Here is a 17,444-nt window from a genome sequence, read left to right as displayed (position 1 = left end):
AACCTAATAGGTTTGCAAATTCAAAACCTAATAGGTTTTCAAATTCAAATTCAAATTGTGAGGATTCGGGTTTTGTTTGTGCTTTGATTCTTCATCCATTATTCCCTTAAGGTGTAGTATTCTGCTGTGGGTACATTCATTTAGGTGTTTATTGAGTGCCTACTGTGCACCGGGAACTGGGCTAGGTGTGGGATAGGGCAATGAGCTTACATTGTAGAGAGAGGGTCCAACAATAAACGAATGAGCGATTGAGTATCTGATGTAAAAGAAAGCAATGAAAATGCAGCGGCAATTGAGCAAATTTAAAGTATCCTCTTTTCCTTGCTCCAAAATGTAGCCCAGCCCTTTCTAGTTATCCTCCTTCTTAAGGTTTGCTCTTAGAGTTGGCACAGCCTATTACCCAGAAACGTAACCAGGTAACTTATAATTATTGATAGCACCTTCTTTTTAGTCTCAGAAGTGGTTGATATGGGTGGATAAGTTGGGGGTCATCCTACACCGCTCACAGTTATCTTTAAGGTGTGAGAGCTTCCCAAGTTCTAGAAAGACTTCTGGAACACTGGCCATTTGTTCAAAAAGGAATTGCTTTGGCACAGCAGGCACAGGGCTAGACAGGGAATATATAACGGTAGAAAGTGAGCAGGGTCCCTAGTGTCATGGAGCTTACAGTTTGGTAGTGGGGCAGAATCTAATAATAACATTAATAAATGCATAAACTATGGCATGCTGCTGAAAGGGAACCTTACAGTGGTTGGTAAGTAGGGCTAGAGGGTCACTGAACTTCTCCCTGAAGTTTTGGGAAGGTGTTTGAAGAATGAAGAAGAGCAATCCATGCCCTGGAACAGCGTGTGAAAAGACTCTGAGGCAAGAGGGACTGAAAGGAGGCAAGCAGGAGTAAAAAGCTGAAGAGCAGGGAAGTGAGGCTGGAGAGCAGGCTGGGTATCCAGTAGGGAAATTTGGAATGCTGAGTGTACTGGTTTGCTAGGGCTGGCATAACAAATTACCTCTAATTCAGTGGTTTAAAATGAGAAAAATTTACGGGGTGCCTGGCTGGCTGGATCAGTGGAGCATGAGACCCTTGATCATTTTGAGTTTGAGTCCCACGTTGGATATAGAGATTACTTTAAATCTTAAAAAAAAAAAAAAAAATTATCTCACAGTTCTGGAGGTCAGAAGTCTGAAATCAGGACCACACTGTCTCTGAAGGTTCTAGGGGAGAATCCTTCCTTGCTTCTTTCAGTCCCTGCTGCTTCCAGACATTCCTTGGCTTCAGGGTGCGTATCTCTGGTCTCTGCCTCCATCTTCATAGGACCCTCCCTTCTTCTGTCTTATAAGATAACTTGTCATTGGATTTAGGGCCCACCCAGATAGTCCAGGCTGATCTCATGTCAAGGTTCTTAATTGTAAGTAGGGGTGCCTGGGCAGCTCAACTGGTTAAACAGCTGCCTGGGTTAAGGTCTTGATCCCAGGGTCCTGGGATGGAGTCCCATGTCGGGTTCTCTGCTCAGGGGGGAGCCTGCTGCTCCCTCTGCCTGTTGCTTCCCTTGCTTGTGCTTTCTCTCTCTCTCTCAAATAAAGAAATATTACAAATCAAAACAAAAAAGATTCTTAATTGTAGCTGCAATGACCCTTTTTCCAAATGAGGTCATATTTGGGGTTAGGGGTTGGACATACCTTTTCTGGGGCCACCATTCAACCCACTATACTGACGTTGTGGAGAAAAGAGACTTGACTTGGTGGGAAATTAGTTATTAATAAACCTATTCCTTGACCTATTAAGTAGGGTAAGAACTCCATGTAAACTATGAATTTGGGGCACCTGGATGGCTCAGTTGGTTAAGCATCTGCCTTCAGCTCAGGTCATGATCCCAGGGTCCTAGGATAACACAGGGCTCCCTGTTCAGTGGGGAGCCTGCTTCTCCCTCTCCCTCTGCCTGTTGCCCCCCCTGCTTGTGCGCTCGCTCGCTCGCTCTCTCTCTGTCAGAAAAATAAAATTTTAAAAAAGTCTTTAGGGCGCCTGGGTGGCTCAGTGGGTTGGGCCGCTTCCTTGGGCTCAGGTCATGATCTCGGGGTCCTGGGATCGAGTCCTGCATCGGGCTCTCTGCTCAGCAGGGGCCTGCTTCCCTCTCTCTCTCTCTGCCTGCCTCTCCATCTACTTGTGATTTCTCTCTGTCAAATAAATAAATAAAATCTTTAAAAAAATCTTTAAACTATGAACTTACTTAGTTAAAAATATATGTATTTGTATGTCCATATATAAATGGGATTGTTTTCTAGGTGGAGACATTATACTCTGATTTTTACTTTCTTCTTACGTTTGGTCATGTCAGATTATTTTTGAAATCCATTTTTTAATTGGAAAAATCCTACAACGCTCTTTATAGTTCGAGGAAAAGCTTTTGTCGAATTATATGAAAAGACTTACATTGCATGAGAAGTGAGTTTTTTCCTGTTCCTATTGATGGAGGTTTCTGAGGAAAGGGTTTTAAACTGTGAAAGAAGGTTCATTTAGACTCTTGAACTTTAAAAATAGCTGGAATTGGGGGCACCTGGGTGGCTCAGTTGGTTAAGTGGCTGATGCCTGATTTCAGCTCAGGTCATGATCTCAGGATGGTGGGGTTGAGAGTCTGCTTGAGATTCTCTGCTTCTCCTTCCTCTCTCCTTCCCTTCCCCTCCCTTTTACATACTCTTTCTCTCAAATGAATAAATAAGTAAAAATCTTTTAAAAAGTAGCTGGAATTGATTTAAGATTTTATTTTTTTATTTGGCAGAGATCACAAGGAGGCAGAGAGAGGGAGAGGAGGAAGCAGGCTCCCCGATGAGCAGAGAGCCCGATGTGGGGCTTGATCCCAGGACCCTGGGATCATGACCTGAGCCGAAGGCAGAGAATTAACCTACTGAGCCACCCAGGCTCTCTGCTGGAATTGATTTAAAGTAAGTTGTGGAAATGGTGACTGTGAGGAGATGGACACGTTAATTATTTTGACTATAGTGGTCATTTCACTGCGTATATATGTGTATGTTTATCAAATCATCATACACCTTAAATGTGTGTATTTTTTATTTAAGAGTTTAGTTGTAGAGCCATAATTATTTATATTACAGAAAAGTATATGCTCTTCTTGTTTCTGAATATGAAGTGTAAAGAAGGGTAAGTGAGCTGCTATCTAGTTGGAAGGCCTGAGGAGGAACACCGTCAGGCATGGACAATGAAAGAAGGTTATACAATGTCAGTGCAGGTCCTCAAACTAGCTGAGAAGAGTACCTGATGAAACCATATTTTTTCCTTTCCTTGACGTTTTGAAGTACTTTAAAGAAGTAGGGAAGAGGCTTAGGTCAAGACTTAATACCCGCCTGTCACCAGACTCACAAATATATACATATTTACTCTAGGTCCTAGAATTTAGCGAGGTGACATTTAGTAAATCAATCATTGCTTTGAGACACCAAATGGTATCTTACAGGCTTGGGAAAGTTAATGTTCTTTCAAAATCACTAGGAAACTCCCAAGGAGTATACCATTGGCAAAATCTGACAATAATTTATAGCAGAGTTTAATACATTGTCCTTTGCAGAAACTGCTTCCTTTCCATTTAATACATTTTTTAAAATTACAGTCTATCCTCACCACAAAAAAGAAATAACTGATTGAAAATTAAATTGTACTTGGGTATGTGTGAGTATCTTAAAATCTATGCCATGAAAATACTTTGAAGAAACAAATTCAGAGTTAATGAAGTCACCTGACCGTGAATCTCTCTTAATGTTGGGAGCTCACTCCCCAACAGATGGTGCTAGCTCTCCTCTAGTTAGAGCTGATCTGGTCTACCCTTTCTTAAAATGTACCATGCATGACCTTGAAGGTGAAGGGTGATGTGGTAATTTGCTTAGAATGTATTGTAAACTTTCTTCTGTTGCCCCAAACTTCAGCTTATAAAACATTATTCCAACAATCCAGTTGAAACATCTATGATTGTATCCTCTTAGGAAGTTGATTTCTTCCACAGTAGCTGTAGGAAATCATTTAAAAGGTCATTTATATGATAACAATGGATGGTATTTAACTTTTTCAGAAACATTGGCTTACAGAAGGCCTGTCACTTACCTGCATATTCCCCCAAAATGACACTCGGTCTTGAAAATGTTAGAGGTGTGTGCTTTTTCCTAACCTAATTAATTTAGCAATTGTTTAGTGGTGATCTACTGTATGTTAACCATAGTGCTAGGAACTGGGGATGAAAATAGAAGTAATGCTTTATAATTCTGAGAGACCCAGCCCAGTGTAAGTCAAATATTTTCATATATCCTACGAGATTTTTGCCATGATGTACTTTTTAACTGGAACAGGCTTATTATTTTTCTTTAAATTAGCTTACTTTTTAAAAAATAAGATTATTTATTTATTTGACACACAGAGATCACAAGTTGGCAGGCAGAGAGAGAGGAAGGGAAGCAGGCTCCCTGCTGAGCAAAGAGCCCGATGGACCAAAGAGCTCCATCCCAGGACCCCAGAATCATGACCTGAGCTCAAGGCAGAGGCTTTAACCCACTGAGCCACCGAGGCGCCCCTAACTTTTATTTTAAAAGAACATTCTATCACCAGTATTAATTTTAGAAGTTTCACAGAGGGTAATCATTACAAAATATCATTTTATTTAAAAAAAATGTAAATTCTAGTCTATTACCTCTTTCTATAAGGCTTCCAAGACTGAGGCCTGCTATCTCTTAAAAAGGGAAATTAATCACACGATAGAGAGATGCTAAAGCCACCCCAGCCCCAAACTTAAAATGTTTTTCCAAATGTAGATTATTAAAAGGGGGCCAGCTCTCACCCTATACAATTCAACATTTAATGATATTTAATGCCCCATCAGCTTAACACATAAAGCCATCCGTAGTACCACCAACAGTGAGTGTCCTACATTTTGGGAGACATTCTAACTAGGGAGAGATGCACATGTAAACAAATCATTACAGTACAGTTTCATTAATGGTACATAAAGATTTCAGAATACTTTGTAGAACATGACGGAAACAGATTAGCTCTCTGTAGGGAAGGGAGGCTGCAAGTTATTGTAAAGAAAATCGATGTTTGAGCCATTTATTGAAGGGTGAGTATAAATTGACTGAGGAATAGTAAAAACAAGGCACTTCAGAGAAAGTGAACTAGCTGAGTGAAGGCACAGTGTGGTAGGAATAGTGTGCTGTGCTGAACTAATAAGAGGGGAAGGAAGAAGGAATGCTGAAGAGTTTGGAATGGAGATTAGGAGCTAAATGTCAGGAGGCTGTGTGTGTGTGTGTGTGTGCGCGTGCGCACCAAGGAGCTTTGTCTTAATTCTTTCAGTAATGGGATTCCATCAAAAGTTTTTACACAGGGGATTAATAAAATCATATCTACATTTTATAAGGATGGTTCTGACAGATGCACAGGATGGATTACAGAGAGTAGTGAAGTAGAGCTTGGGACAAGCAGATCAGTTAAAAGTCTATTGCATGTAAATATAAGTATATATATATATATTTATAAAGATTTTATGTATTTGAGAGAGAGCTAGCATGCACAAAAGTGTGTTTGAGTGGTGGGGGGTGCATAGGGAGAGGGAGAAGCAGACTTCCCCACTCAGCAGGGAGCCTGATATGGGCTTGATTCCAGGATCCTGAGATCATGACCTGAGCTGCAGGCAGATGCTTAACCAACTGGGCCACCCATGTGTCCCTGAAATATATTTTCTCCTTAAAAAATATTTCTTAAATTTAAAAAGAAAATTTCTTAAATCAGAGAAAGAAATATATGGAATCTTAAAATATATGGAATCTTAAAAATAAAAGAAATGGATCTCATAGATATGGAGAACACTGGTGGCTTCCAGAGGCAGGGAATGGTGATTGGGCAAAATGGGTGCAGAAGGTCGAAAGGTACAAACTTTGAGCTATAAGAAAGTAAGTCCTGGGGATGTACTGTACAGCATGGTGGCTATAATTAACTATACTCTATTGTATGTTGAAAGTTCCTAATAAAGAAGACCTTAAAAGTTCTCATCACAAGAGAACAAAAATTTGTAACTGTGCAGTGATGGATATTAACTATACTTTTTTTTAAAAGATTTTATTTATTTATTTGACAGAGAGAGATCACAAGTAGACAGAGAGGCAGGCAGAGAGAGAGGGAAGCAGGCTCCCTGCTGAGCAGAGAGCCCGATGCAGGACTCGATCCCAGGACTCTGAGATCATGACCTGAGCCAAAGGCAGAGGCTTAACCCACTGAGCCACCCCGGCACCCGGATATTAACTATACTTATTGTGGTGATCATTTTTTCATATATACACATATCAAATCATTATGTTATATAACTAAAACTAACACAGTGTTGTATGTCAATTATATCTCAATTTTTAAAAAAGATATTTCTTAGCTTTGTCCACGGAAAAGACTTAGAGACAATGACCAGCTCAGTGGCATTCAGCATCCCCAGAGCCCACACTCTAGTCTCTATTATTTTTCCTTAAAGGAACCATGACTTTGGAAGCATACCTAATACCAGGTCTAGGGCAGGAAATGAACAAAATAAGCCTTGGATATCTTGTCATATCAGAAAGAAAGAAGCCATCAAAGTCTCTTGGGGGAAAAGGATTCGAAAGACAACACTGGCTAAAGAGGGGACAATTTAAATATCAATCAGAATAGTAACTACAATGAATTAAAACATATCAAATATTTTTAAGTATACAAGTTCATAATTATACTAAAAAACATGTCTAATTGATCACCTTTTGAGGTTTTTTTAGAGAGGAAGTGGGGAGGGGTTTGTGGGAGGAGCACAGGCAGAGGGAGAGACAGAACCTTAAACAGGCTCTATGCCCAGCACAGAGCCAAATGCTGGGCTCCATCTCCCAACCTTGAGATCATGACCTGGGCAGAAATCAACATCCCTTAACCGAGTGAGCCATGTAGGTGCTCCAACAAGAAGCTTTTTTTAAATTGACTCTCTCCTTACCCTGGATTAGCTCCCCAGTAGACTGCCCAGGTTGGCAGGATGAAATATTTCCAGGTATTACTAGGGGAAGTTTGTTATGGAGCTGGCATGAGGGCTGGTGGAGGCATGACAACTCAGCAGAATTCTGTTCTAGGCTTTCAGTGCTATGGAAGGACATCAGACCACTGTAAAGCTTGGCTTCAGGTGTCCTTGGGAAACCACAAGTGGTGGTGGTACAGCCACAAACCGGCTGGATGATGGGAATCTGGACCCTGTCCTCCGTGGTCTCCAGCTGGCATCAGCGGTGTATGCATCTGTCATCCGCCTTTGGTGAGTCTCATATTTGTTTAGACTTGTCCAGTTGGCTAGAAGCTGGCTTTACATGAAATGGAGAATGCTGCTTTCACAAACACTGGCTCAACATGTCAAAAATACCAGCTGCAGTAATTCAAGATAGTATCAACTCTTTGACAAGCCTGGCTTTGTTCAAAAGGGGAATGCAGGGATTGAGTCATCTTTGGAGGACACTAGCCTAAAGAAAGAGTCATCAACAATTCAGAGCCTGGTGGACACCTATGGGAAGCAGAAGAGAACACACCTGAACATGATGGAGGAAATCATTTCCCTAATAAAAGAACTTAAGGAAGAAAGATCCAGACACATAAGACAAGAAGAGATGATGGCTGAAGTTCTAAGAATGACCTGGTCACGGAGTTAAGAGTCACCATATCTCAATAAGCATTTCCAGCCAATAGCTCCCTCATTATCCCTCCCAAGGGTGGGTGTGGTCTAAAAGCAGAGCTGCTTTTTCCTTCTATTCAGGTCTCCTGTGCTGCCAGGAGGCAGCCACCTACCTACGCTCCAATGTGAGGTTCATTACTGCCCTGATCCAAGGAAATAGTACCTGTGGAGACCTCCTTTTCCTTCTCATTTCCTGGGAAGCAGTTCCCTCCCTTCTTTTTGGGCTGGAGTCTCTCTTCCACCTCCAAAATCCTAAAAAATGGGTGCTCTTTTGAGGTTAATCCAGTTTTCAAATGAACCACCTATTGGAGCCAACATCAGAAGCTCCAGACTTTTAAAATGATGTCTCTTCAAAAGGAATTTTAATCTCATTCATCGGCATTTTAAATGTCAATTAAGGAACCATTCTTTTTGATCAAAGTAACATCCATTAGAACTTAAGTTCTCAGAATACTAGTTTTTTGGGTTTTTTTTTAAGATTTATTCACTTATTTGGAGAGGGGAGGGGCAGAGGGAGAGAGAGAAAAGGGAGGGAGAACCTCAAGCAGACTCCCCGCTGAGTGCAGAGCCCACGTGGGGCTTAAAACCAGGACCTTGAGATCATGATCTGAACCAAAATCAAGAGTCAGATGCTTAACTGACTGAGCCACCTAGGTGCTCCTTCAGAATATAACTATAATAATATATATATAATTGGACATATTTATATATTTTTTATAATTTTATATTTTATAATTATACATTTTAAAATAATTTTATTATTTTTATATAATCTTATAAAGTTGTTTTTTTTTAAAGCTTTTATTTATTTATTTGACAGAGATCATAAGCAAGCAGAGAGGCAGGAAGAGAAAGCAGGCTCCCTGCTGAGCAGGGAGCCCGATGCGGGGCTTGATCCCAGGACCCTGAGATCATGATCTGAGCCGAAGGCAGAGGCTTAACCCACTGAGCCACCCAGGTGCCCCTATTTTATTTTTCGTTAAACATTGTATAGATACTGTGTTTTATTTGATTACATGTGCAGTTTATCAATGGTATACAATTCCAAGTGGATTCTATAGAGCTCTTCAGAGGGTCCCAGGTAGGACTGACCCCTAGCTGTGTCTCGTAATTCAGTAATACACATTTTTTTGGCTTTCTCTTTTTGCCAGTGTCACTCCCCTGTTTTCTGGCATTATCTTCCAAAGAAGTCACCTGCCCTTATGAGTCCCTGCCTCTGCTTCCAGGGGAAATGAAACAAAGGCATTGAATGTACATCCAACCATCCTAGGTAAAACTTGCCTTCTACTACTAGGGTTGTAGTTAATGTGGACATTGCCGTCAGTAAATGAGGCTTAGTCACGTCTCTTGTCTCTTAGTCACGTCTCATGGGGACAATGTCATCCCCAGATGGCAGGTGCCTCTGGCCCATGAATTCTCTAGAGCCCTCCCATGCAGTCTGTGCCTTCTCACATGTTCCTGAGTGTATCAGTCACGTTAAATTCAGTGAGATTGACTGAGCTGCGCCTTGCTTACTCCATTGTTTCTCTGTATCACCCAGAAAAGTACTGCAATCCTTGGTTATAGTTGTCCCTCCATAGCAGTGGGAGTCAACCAGTGTTTGGCACCAAGCTAGTAATTCGTTTTCAGTAGGACAGCGGTGAGTGGGTGCGTTGGATAATTTTAGGAGCTGAGAGACTGGAGTAATTCTGCACTTAAGCTAATCCCGGTTTGTGTCAGAGACCATCTCATGAGAGCTAGGTGTGCCCCATCAGTCTTGGGGTCTATGATAAACAACAAGGTAGAACATTGTCCAACACAGGACACTGAATATGAGCAGTCTTTTTTTTTTTTTTTTTTTAAGTCACCTGCAGCCTCTGAGGCCAAGATATGCCATTGAACTGAGAGTTTTAGGATTAGAACAGGTGTCCAGTACTGGTATCTCAAGGAATGATGCTCACAGGCCCTTAGACTGGGAATAGGGTGGATGTGGCAGAGACATTCTTCAAAAGTCTACTGATTCTTGGCTCTCTGTCTTTATTTAAGAGAAAAAAACATCAAAAAAGAAAAATGATTGGAAGCTTGGCTGAGTGTGCTAACTCGTGGCTTCACTCTACTGTACTTTCCCTTAGGTCTTACTTTGTAGGCACCCCAATATTAGCATCTGTGGCTTTTTTCTCCTGGGCTTGTTTTTTTAAAATTTGTTTTGTTGTTGTTGGTCTATTTTTCTGTCCTCCTGTGGAAGGTTCAGACCTGGCTGCTGTCATTCTAGGAGCTGAGTAAGGACATGGCACTAAAGGCTCTCACAACTCAATACACAGAATTTAACTTAACCTCCCGATTTTACCATTTGCCTTACTTCCCTGAAATACCCCTGAAGCTGGAGCTCTGTTTTAACTTCTCCAGCGAGAATGCCTGTCTTCTTCTGTCGGAATGGGAAGGACTTAGCTGCCTGGAAGCACCACCATAGAGCCGGCATCTGGAGCACTAGCTGCTCCTTATATGGGCTTATGACTCGTCTTGTCACCTCAAAGTGACAGGTGCCTCCAATGTCACAGTTGTTTTGTCTTGCCTTTTGGCTTTTCTGACTGCCAGTGCTGAAATTTCAGCTTTATCTGCTTTGTGAAGTTTCCATACCTCCTCCTGCTTGCCATTTTCCATATTGTGTTCTAGCAGCAAATTACCTCTCGGAAAGAACGTTTCTCAGCTTCCCTTGCATCTAGTTGCATCTAGTTGGGGAAACAGGACCAAGTTCTGGCCAAAGACACATAGAAGGAAAAAGACACATAGAGACCCCCGGAGTGCCCCCTTAAAGGGGTCTGAGCCCAGTGATGGATACTCCTTTTACTATTCTCCCTCCTTCTTACTGCCTGGAATGTGGGCACAAGGGCGGGAACACCAGGAATTATCTTGAACTCACGAGGAAACCTTGTGGAAGAAAGCTGTGTAGTAAAATAGAGATACAGGAGCCTTGGTTTCTGGTGGCTGCAGGTTTGCCCTGGAGTAACACCAGAAATAAAATGCTGTAAGTTGGGCTGTAGGGTTAGATGCTGCTGTGTCTAATCTTAGCTCATTCATCTTTTATCCTACCCCTTTAACCAAATATTTGATGGTGGAAGAGGCAGGACGAACAATTGTCAAAGTTGCTAAAATAGTGAGCAACCCAAACTTGCTCCTCAAACCACCTGAATGAGATCCCCACCTTCCAAATCAGAGTGTCCTCTGTGCAGTAATACCACTAAGTAGGACGAAAAACATCTACAATTTGGGGGACTTGATGTTTTCTACAGGTTAGGGCACTCATCTAAGAAAAAGAAGACAAAATTAGATAGGCGTTTAGGGGTTCCCTAGAAGCAGAGCCTGAGATGGAGATTCCTGAGCAAGTAATTTATCAAGGGCTGGCTCTTAGGAAATTGTTGGGGAGTGAGGGATGCAGGAGAGGGCCAGAGAAGCTAGGCAAAGGTGTGGTTTCAGAAGATATCTAGCCTTGGCCTGACCTCCTGGGGAGGCTCTGGAATGTATGTTACCCTGCTAGAAGACAAGGGTTTTAGGCCCCAGCATCATTCAGTCATGGAGGTGGTCCAGCATCCCAGTCATCTCTAGGGAAGTGGCTCCCCGAAGCTACAGGTGGTCAGCTGCAGCAGGGTGCAGATATGAGTCCTTAGTAATCAATACTTGCAGCAGCCGCGATGGGTGCACTGTCTTGCTGGAGGGAATTAAGTCAGGAGGCCAGGTACAAAACGAAAGAATGGAAATAGTCATTTTAAATTTTTTAAAGTCCCTCCCCCTGCTCTTGTGCTCTCTCTCACTCTCTTCCTCTCCAATAAATAAATATAATCTTTAAAAATGTGGGGAGGGGCCTGAATGGCTTAGTTATCTGCCTTCAGCTCAGGTCACAATCCCAGCGTCCTGGAATCGAGTCCTCCCGCATTGGGCTCCCTGCTCAGTGTGGAATCTGCTTCTCTCTCACTCTATTCTGTGCTCTCATGCACTCTTGACCTCTCAAATAAATGAATAAACTCTTCTTTAAAAATAAATTTTAAAAATAAGATTTTTTAAAGTTGGGGTGCCTGGCTGGCTCTATCAATAGAGCATGGGACTGTTGATCTCAAGGTTGGAGTTTGAGCCCCATGTTGGGCATAGAGATTATTTAATAAAAGAAAATTTTAAATTTTTAAAATTGATAAAAATTGTAAATATCAGAAAATCCAGGAAAAAAATTATGTATTATGGGTACCCAAAATCTCTCTATAACACTATTTCTCCTTTTTTGCTTTTCTGCATAGACTTTGATCTCTCTTTCTCTCTCTTTTTTTTAGTAGGCTTCATGCCCAGCATGGAGCCCAACATGACATGGGGCTTGAACTTATAACCTTAAGATCAAAACCTAAGCTGACGAGTCAGATACTTAACCCACTGAACCACCCAGGCACACACCTCTTTCTCTCTTTTTTTTTAAGTAATCTCTGTACCCAACATGGGGCTCGAACTCACAACCCTGAGATCAAGAGTCACATGTTCTACTGACTAAGCCAGCCGGGCAACCTTGATCTCTTCCTCATATGACAGTGGTTTGCAATATTGGATGATTATATAAGGATGATTTAGTTTAGTGTGATTGTTTAAACTTGTTTTTTTATTACTGATAATTTGGAAAATATTTTTTTTTAAAGATTTTATTTATTTATTTGACAAAAAGAGATCACAAGTAGATAGAGAGGCAGGCAGAGAGAGAGGAGGAAGCAGGCTCTCCGCTGAGCAGAGAGCCTGATGCGGGGCTCGATCCCAGGACCCCGGGATTACAACCTGAGCCGAAGGCAGAGGCTTAACCCACTGAGCCACCCAGATGCCCCTGGAATTCATGGCTAGTAATGTCATGTATATTTTTAGAATTATTGTCAAATATAGTAAAGTCTCTGTCACATACGAACTGTAAGATTTAAAGACATTTCACGTTTTCTTGGGAAGTGATAACCCTTAAATCTTTTTGAGTAGGGGGTGCCTGGGTGGCTCAGTCGTTAAGCATCTGCCTTTGGCTCAGGTAAAGATCCTGGAGTCCTGGGATCGAGCCCTGCATCGGGCACCCTGCTTGCCGGGAAGCCTGTTTCTCCCTCTCCCACTCCCCCTGCTTGTATTCCCTCTCTCACTCTCTCTCTGTCAAATAAATAATAAGGTCTTTTTCAAAAAATCTTTTTGAATAGGCCACAGACATCAGCCAGTTTGTCTGCCACGTCCTGTCTCAGTGGAATAGAATGAGTTTTATGTTATCCTTATTGATGCCAGTATTTTGCATTAAATCAAGAGTCAATTAATCTTCTCCTAATGAGTGACATGTCATCAGCCTTTGTAAAGACAAGATGCATCAGGTATGCTAAGACACAATCCAGTACTTTGCAATGCATATATAACATATTACTTCAAGACAGATGTACTCATTGTGTAGAGTCCTGCTAAGTGTGTACACTACAGACAGTAGTTCTGATAAATTCTGTTATGCACAAAAGAGTGGGGAGAAACCATGATACATTTGTAATTGTATTCATCACATTGTTGAGTATATCACTGACAGGATAGAACTTCCTTTTCCACAAGGAAGATGAAAACAGACTCTTGCCGTCTTAATAATTTTGCTTCTCTAGCATTTGGAAGAATTTCCAATAAGTTGACTTCCAATAAACTCCATTCATTTCAAATCTTGTTTCTTCCCCTCTACCCACACACTGTGCATTGGTGGATAAGGTCACATTGCAATAAGACCTCTGTCCCTTCACTTTCGTGTGACAGGATGCCAGGAGTGTGGGCATAGCAGACAGTAGGGATACTCCTGGAAGCCATTCTGCACCTGGACAGCTACCAATACTTTCCTTTACACAAAAAGACTGCAAAAACACAAAATTATATTCTGGTAAACCCAAACCAAACGTATGCTTAGTTCAACTTTCCATTAAATGGATCCCAACATGCTTATGGCCATTCCAATGTGACATGACCGAGGAAAAGTCAGGATGGAAAGAGATGGTGGTCTTAACTGACTATGATTAAAATACCTTCTTTGAATTTTAGTCAAATATATGATGATGTGAAAGCATTTCTAAGCCCATTTGGGGCCTTGAAGCTTAAGCTTCGTTAAGTTGTGCAGTATCTCTGCCTATGGGTAGGACAGGTAGAATAACACTCAACCCAGGAACATTTAGTTTATTTATGCAGTTGTCACCATGGCACCGGGAAATACAGCAGCCACTATGTCCCAAATGTCCTTGAGATTCAGGAACATTCTTTTATCCACAAATTCAACCCTTCTCCTTGATCTTAATCTCTGGTTGTTGCATAAATTTCTCCCAAATTTCACTTCTCTTTCTTCCTCTTTTTTGTGGTTACAGGAATTTCAAATGGTGAAGTCTCATCCTTGTTGTTAGACCTGTGTTTCCAAGAATCTTGCTAATCAAGACACATGCTTACCACGTGAGTCGTGTTCACCCAACTCTGCTAATTCAGCGCAATTTATTTCTAACAAATTAATACACAAAGTATTTTTTTCAAACATATATATCTGCATGATGCTTTAATCATTTGTATCATTTCTAAACAGATGTACTATATATACATTTATACTTGGAAAAATTTGGTGTCTTAAGTATTTATAAATCTTATAAACTTCCTCAGAACAGATTTCTCTTTTGATCAATTCTATATTTCATCATAAATTTAAAAAAAATGTGGCAGTATAGCAGGGGATGGTGGCCAATATCTCTGGTTTGAGCAGCAGAGGCTGAAAGTGGGATCCATTGCTCCAATATTTTTACTTTGCAGACCAGCTGATACTTCTCAGAAGGTGCTTCTGTCAGCTTTTAAGGCTTTTCCACTTCCTTGGGCTTGCTTTCTGATCAGAGTGGTGGACTGCTGAGGCTGATTATCTGTCGCACGATTTAATTTCCTTGCGTGCACCAATCTCAATACTACTGAAGCTTTACTAATTATTACTGTTTCAGATACCAAGTTGACCAAAGGTGACTAACAAGCACTTGCTGAGTTTCTCTGTTGATTTTAAAAATATACAGTGAAGGGGGCGCCTGGGTGGCTCAGTGGGTTAAAGCCTCTGCCTTCAGCTCAGGTCATGGTCCCAGAGTCCTGGAGTCGAGCCCCGCATCGGGCTCTTTGCTCGGCAGGAAGCCTGCTTTCCCCCTCTCTGTCTGCCTCTCTGCCTACTTGTGATCTCTGTCTTTCAAATAAATAAATAAAATCTTAAAAAAAAATACAGTGAAGCTAATGGGAATATTAGTACTCAAAAGTCAAAAGGGGACATCGGAAGCACTTCATAGAATTTGGAGTTTGAAACTGGAATCTGGTTAAAGTGTGGAGAGTTTGTTTATTTCACAGCCTTGGGTACTTGAAGATCAAATTCCCTTAGATTAGCAGCTATGACAGGTGATCCTGTTATGCAATGTAGAAACTCAGGTTTAATATGATCTTGCATGAAACTTATTTAGCCATTAATTGAAAGCAGACAAATAGACTGATTAAGTCATGAATTGGCAACTTTGATCATTCTCTTTATTTATTTCTGTATTTAGCTGAGTTTGCTTTCTTTAACTTCCCTTCCAGTGTGTGATCCATGGACTAAAAATGCAGGGTTTTTTGTGTGTATTTTTTTTATCACAGACTTAATTTTTTTAAATATCTAAAGAAGACTACAATGATGTAAAAATTTTACGGCTGCATAGTTTCCTTATTGCCCTTCTTTTCTCTCTCTCTCTCTCTCTTTCCTTCAAACACATTGCATGATTCATTGTTTTTTTTTTCTCATAGTTTCTCTAGTATACTAAAATTATGTGGCATAGGGTCTGTCTCTTTTAACGATGAGTGTAAATCACTGGACATAATAACTTTAGGCTTTTATTCCCATCTCAAATGTAGTGATATACACTGTTACACAATTAATTTGGTTATGTGCTAAATTCTTTTTTTTAAATTTTTTTAAATTTTTATTTTTTTTGAGAGATAGAGTGCGTGCTACAGAGGGGCTGGGCAGAAGGGGAGAGAGAGAGAGAAAGAGAGAATGCCCAGTAGGCTCGATGCCCAGTGTGGAACCTAATACAAAGCTTGATCACATGACCCTGAGATCACAACCTGAGTTGAAATGCAAGAGTGGGTTGTTCAACCAACTGAGCCACCCAGGCACCCCGGTTCTGTGCTAAATTCTGATGTTGAATAGTATAGTCAAATCTGGGTTTTAAAGTTTTCGAAGCAACATGAGAGATCCCAATTACATGTCCTCATAATTGCAGATCTCTGAATGGTCACGTATTACCAGAGAAAGAAACTAACATCTGGGTAACAACAACACTTCAGTAAAATTATAAACTGATATTTGATAAGAAAAAAACATGAGAGCATCACTTGTTGCCCTTTGGTATAAATTAGGCAATGGATAAAGTATTTGCTTTTCTAAAATGACAATAAAAGTGACATTCTAGATTTTTAAAAATTGGCCAGCTATCCTATTTGCCTGAAAAAAATTAAAATACTAATTAAATATCTCTTCTCCCATAATTCAGTTTGAATGAACTTTTCTGATAAGCCAAATTCATTTATAACAAAGGAAGTCCGTTTTAATGAAGTTAAGCAGCTTATAATAACAATAATTAAATTTTAGCTAATTGGCATAAAAAACTTATTAGAGCAAGTACAATTCAGCTTTTGAGGAATGCTTTAATCTGATTCACATTAATCACTAAGAAAAAACATGAAATTTCAAGGAATGCTCTCTTGAAAGGAAACGAACACTTTAAATTCTAATGTTATAAGTGTATTAATAATTTTCAATTTTTCAAGGAAAATACTTGGAAAGCCTGTATGAAGGATTTGTCTAATTCTGTGTATGTGTTTACTCTAGATGTCTCTTTTTAGAAATATTTAACACTATAACTTATAATGATATCTTGATTCAAAACCAATCCTCTGCTTTGCTGTTATATTGTTACCTTAGACTGCTGGTGTATAGTAGGTGTTATGAACTGATTTGAGCTTCCCCTCCAAAAAAACCTAATAGATTGAAACCCTAAACCCCAATGTGACTGTATTTGGAGATGGGGCCTTTAGAGAATAATTAAGTTTAAGTAAGGTCATAAGAGTGAGGCTTTAATCTAATAGGATTGGTGTGCTTATAAGAAGAGACACCAGAAGTCTCCCCCACCCCTCCACCCCTGCGCCTCTCTCTTCCCCTACCATCTCTCCACCCCTGTGCAATTCAGGGGAAAGGCCATTTGAGGACACAGTAAAAAAATGGCTGTCTGCAAGCCAGGAAGAGAGGCCTCACTACAGCAATCTTGATGGCAATTTGATCTTGGACTCTTAGTCTCCAGAACCGTGTGACAATAAATTTCTGTTGTTCAAGCTACCTAGTCACCTGTATTTTGTTATGGCAGCCCGAGCAGACTAATATAGTAAGATATCCGCACAACATCGGTATAAAAAGACAGCACATTATATAAAATTCTGGGTCAGCAGATTGTCAAGGGCTGATGTGATAGCATCAGGTTCACCTTGGAGAGCATCACAGTATCACTTTGGAACAGAGGCGATATTTCCAGTTGAAACAACACAGCCCAAGTAATTTGATGGGGTTTTAGCTCATCACAAAATTACAGATGCTCACAGCATTTCAAGGAAGAGACTGGAGTCTTGCAATGTCTATTATTTTCATTTAAAGCATACCATAGACTTAGACTTTTAGAAATGGAGAGAGGCAAG

At 40.6% G+C, this 17,444-nt stretch overlaps 1 long non-coding RNA gene across 3 annotated transcripts; it reads left to right on the top strand.

The window, feature by feature from the left end:
- The first annotated feature begins 2,817 nt into the window (after nucleotides 1-2,817).
- Nucleotides 2,818-17,087, top strand: LOC131833610 (uncharacterized). Of its 3 annotated transcripts, XR_009354550.1 has the most exons (4): nucleotides 2,818-2,934; nucleotides 7,129-7,304; nucleotides 12,896-13,060; nucleotides 14,075-17,087. It is a non-coding gene; the product is annotated as an uncharacterized LOC131833610 (long non-coding RNA). The 3 variants fall into 3 exon arrangements; XR_009354551.1 differs by lacking the exons at nucleotides 2,818-2,934; nucleotides 7,129-7,304 and adding an exon at nucleotides 9,920-9,973; XR_009354549.1 differs by lacking the exons at nucleotides 2,818-2,934; nucleotides 7,129-7,304 and adding an exon at nucleotides 9,926-10,234.
- Nucleotides 17,088-17,444: the final 357 nt, after the last annotated feature.

This window comes from Mustela lutreola, chromosome 6 (assembly GCF_030435805.1).
Source record: "Mustela lutreola isolate mMusLut2 chromosome 6, mMusLut2.pri, whole genome shotgun sequence".
Taxonomy (NCBI): domain Eukaryota; kingdom Metazoa; phylum Chordata; class Mammalia; order Carnivora; family Mustelidae; genus Mustela; species Mustela lutreola.
Note: the sequence above shows the minus strand (reverse complement) of the source record. Positions and strands in the feature narration are given on the sequence as shown.